The sequence below is a fragment of the Hyaena hyaena genome, unplaced genomic scaffold, assembly GCF_003009895.1.
Source record: "Hyaena hyaena isolate Hyena2069 unplaced genomic scaffold, ASM300989v1 scaffold_211, whole genome shotgun sequence".
In the NCBI taxonomy this organism is placed as follows: Eukaryota; Metazoa; Chordata; class Mammalia; order Carnivora; family Hyaenidae; genus Hyaena; species Hyaena hyaena.
This window is the reverse complement of record NW_024080847.1, coordinates 2,318,155-2,321,983: the sequence shown is the minus strand read 5'-3', so window position 1 is coordinate 2,321,983 and position 3,829 is coordinate 2,318,155. Positions and strand designations below refer to the sequence as shown.

The 3,829-nt window shown below is 51.5% G+C and overlaps 1 long non-coding RNA gene across 1 annotated transcript; it reads left to right on the top strand.

Annotated features, from left to right (window-relative positions):
• Positions 1-2,107: 2,107 nt before the first annotated feature.
• LOC120238737 lies at positions 2,108-3,610 on the top strand. The gene is made up of 2 exons (XR_005530301.1): positions 2,108-2,293; positions 2,964-3,610. It is a non-coding gene; the product is annotated as an uncharacterized LOC120238737 (long non-coding RNA).
• The last annotated feature ends 219 nt before the right edge of the window (positions 3,611-3,829 follow it).

Genomic DNA, 3,829 nt, shown 5'->3' with positions numbered 1-3,829 from the left:
TTTTGTTTTTTTAGTTCCAAGTATTTAAGGAAATTTCTGTGAAATCACTAGCTGACCATAAATCTAACAGAACAGACTTCAGTGACCACACATGGCAAACTGTCATAGGATACAAACTGTACAAAACTAGTTTGGAAAAGTCATGCAACAAATCAACAACAACAAAGGAAATGCAAATCAAAACCACAGTGCGATACCACTTCACACCTATTAGGATGGCTATAAGCTCTTTTAAAAAATGAAAATAACTAGCATCGATGAGGAGAAACCTGAACTTTCATACATTGCTGGCAGGAATTTAACATGGTATAGCCACTTTGGAAAGCATTTTGGCAACTCCTCAAAAAGTTAAACGCAGGATTGCCATATAACCCAGCAATTCCACTCCCAAGTGTATATCCAAAAATTTTGAAAATATACATTCAAACAAAAAAACATCTATACACAGATGTTTATAGCAGAGTTATTCGTGAAAACCAAAAACGTCCATCAACGTGAATGGATAAACAAAATAAGGTATATTCATGTAGTGGAATACTCTTTAGCCTTAAAAAGAATGAAGTACTGGTTCATGCTACAACATGGAGAAAACACTATACTAGGTAAAAGAAAGCCAGACACAAAAAATCATAGGTTGTGTGATCCTATGTCCGTGAAGTGTCCAGAAGAGGTAAATCCATCAAAACCAGAAAGTGGCTTAGCAGTTGCTCTGAGCCAAAGAAAAGGAAGAATAGGGAGTGATCGCTTAGCTTGGATGGGGCTTCTTTTGTGGGGAGTGACAAAATGCTCTGGAATTCAAAAGTGGTAATGGATGCACAGCATTGTGAAGGTAGTAAAAGTCATTGAATTGTATACATTAAAATGGCGACTTGTAGGGGCGCCTGGGTGGCTTAGTCGGTTAAGCGTCCGACTTTCGCTTGGGTCATGATCTCGCGGTTCGTGGGTTCGAGCCCCGCGTCGGGCTCTGTGCTGACAGCCAGCTCAGAGCCTGCAGCCTGTTTCAGAGTCTGTGACTCCCTCTCTCTCTGACCCTCCCCTGCTCATGCTGTCTCTATCTCTCTCCTAGAAATAAATAAAACATTTAAAAAAATTTTTAAAAAAAATTAAAAAATAAAAAAAAATGGCGACTTGTATGTGAATTCAGTTGATTTTTTAAAAAGGAATATGGGATGCTCAGGTATGATGATGCATGTTGAATTTTCCAGGAGGGAGTCTTTCAAAATAAGTGCCCAGGAAATATTAACAGATGACCCCCTCCAACTAGCCTCTGCGGGTGTGAGTGAGAAACTGGTTCCCCAGGCCTTGCAGCAGGGAGAGGGAGACAATGGCAAAGCTTTCTTCAGGGGTCCGAGGCCCCATGAGCTGGATGAGCCTGGTCAAGCATTTCTCTCTAGTAGAGGGTCTTTGGTCGGTTGGAAATGTCAGAAATGGCCGTAGTAGGGTCTGAAATGCAGCTGTGCCCCTAACTCTTGGGAGACCTCAGGCCAAGTGCCTTCTGGATGGTGCTTTCCTCTGAAATAAGATAAAAACCAAGGGGCGCCTGGGTGGCTTAGTCGGTTAAGCGTCCGACTTTCGCTTAGGTCATGATCCCGTGGTTCGTGGGTTCGAGCCCCGCGTCGGGCTCTGTGCTGACTGCCAGCTCAGAGCCTGGAGCCTGTTTCAGTCTGTGACTCCCTCTCTCTCTGACCCTCTCCTGCTCAACTGTCTCTCTCTCTCTCTCCTAAAAATAAATAAAACATTAAAAAAGAAAAACACAAGTGAGGACTCAGGAAGCAGGAAATCCTGTGATTCCAGGGCCTGGCAAATATAAAGCAGGAGACCCTGCCCAGAGAGGCCAGGCTGGGGCTGACCCCCGTTCCGGCGTGCCTGGGGCTCTGTCTCCTTCCACTTGCCACACCTGCCCCGAGGGCGGACGTTCCTAGGCAGCCCCCTCACCTCGCGGACTCCAAGCCCTCTTTTCACTCTCACGCTCAACTGCCAAATTCAGGACCGTTGTCAGGCTGCGGACTTTCTGCGGGCGGAGCGGGTAGTGGGAGGGGCTTGGCCTCTGATTGGACGAGGGCTTCGGGGGCTGGGAGATGGGCGTGGCCAACGGCCAGAGCCCAGGCAGGTGGCGGTTGATTTCGGGCAGCGTCTGGCTTAGTTACTCCGGGATGCATCAGAGTTGTCTCCCCTGACAACCCGGCTTATACGCACCCTCCCTGTCCAAGGAAGATCAGGACTGCCTTAAGGATGCAGGAAAAACCCCGAGGCCCAGGATGTGGGGAACTGGGCGCCCCCTCCCTTACCTCAGGTTGGTTGCAGAAGCTGCGGCCTTGGCGTCGCCAAAGCCACCGCTCTGCCCCGTCAGGGCGTGGCCCCCGCGTAGCAGGGCTGAGCCCCCTCCCCTCGCAACTCCGCCCCGCTTTTTCTCCCTTTACCTCTATGTTTGGTCTCCCGCGAAAGGATTCCATTCTCCCCTTTCCGAGGAGTCGCCCCCTGCAGGCGGTGGAGGAGCACAGGACTCCGAGGGCTGGGACTAGCCTGGCAGAACCGCGCCCTCCCCCCCCCCCCCCCCCCCCCCCCCCGGGGCCGGGCGAGGACCCCAGCAGCCCCTCTCATCTCATCTCGTAGACTGGCTCCCCCGGGGTTTGACGGACGTTCCTTCGTGGCTCCCTTCCCTATCCCGTTTCTCACCTCCTTTCCCAGCGTGAGGGGTGGAGGCTTGGGGTCTGGAGACCACCTGGGCAAGGTCAGGGGCTCCCATCTAAGCTGGGTGGGGGAAGGGGGGGAAGCCCTTGCAAACATTTGCTCTCACCTGAAACGCGACGGAATAGTAACTCCTAAGTCAGAACCTCCATGCGAATGGGAGTGTCTTTTGAAAGCAGGTGTTGCATGCACTGCTTGTAGTTTTAACTTGGCCGAGTTTTCCGCCCACCGGCCGCCTTTCTGTACATCAAGTTTATTTCCTTTTGCCTTCACAGGACTGGTCACTGTCGATGATCATCGGTCAAGCATAACCAAGAGCCTGGACTCTATTTGTGCACGCGGTCGTCTTCTAGGAACTAGAAAGTCACCTTTCAGGAGTCTGCATTCCCAGCGGGACCTTCCTCGCTCGTGCCTTCCCTGCCTTCACCCATGTGTTAGCTACCTGGAAGAGAGTCTGCTAGTAGGACCCGTTGCCGCACTCGTCTCCCCCTCAAGATGCTCAGTATTCTCCCTTCACTGCGGAGAGCGGAGCTTGGTCCAGGCAGCAGGAGAAGACAAAGACAAGGCCCTCATGGGTCAAGGTCCCTTCAAGGTCGAGGCCCACAGGATCCCTAAGTAGAGAGGGCTGGGCGTGAGCAGGAACCCCACTGCGGGCTCTTGTAGCAGTGAAGAGGATGGGTCCCGTGCCCTCCTCAAAGCTCACTGCGCACCCAAAGGCTCTTCCATTTACCATCAACGTGGAAACTTGGCTCTTCCCATGAGTATATTCTCCCTCTTTTTGTGCATTATCTTGTTCCTTAAAACTGCCCTTCCATGAAGAAGGCCTGTGGGGTTAAGGGGCCTGGCCAGTCACGCAGAGGTGACTGAGCCCCTCAGACCTCAGATTGGGTAGACAGATTTAATAAAGGCGTTATGACCTTGACTGCCAGGACTTGTGTGATTGGTGTGCAGGGTCAGGAGATTAGGATGGTCCTTTTTTTTCCTTCCATCCAAACCAGGTGCACAGTATTTGTGCCACAGACAAGTGGGCAATGAGGGGAGGCTGGGGTGGAAGGCGGGATTATAAGGGGTATCCCTGGCTCCCCCCCGTTCCCTCTTTGAAGAATGCTGCTCAGAATCTCAAGGAGGGACCTGACACCAG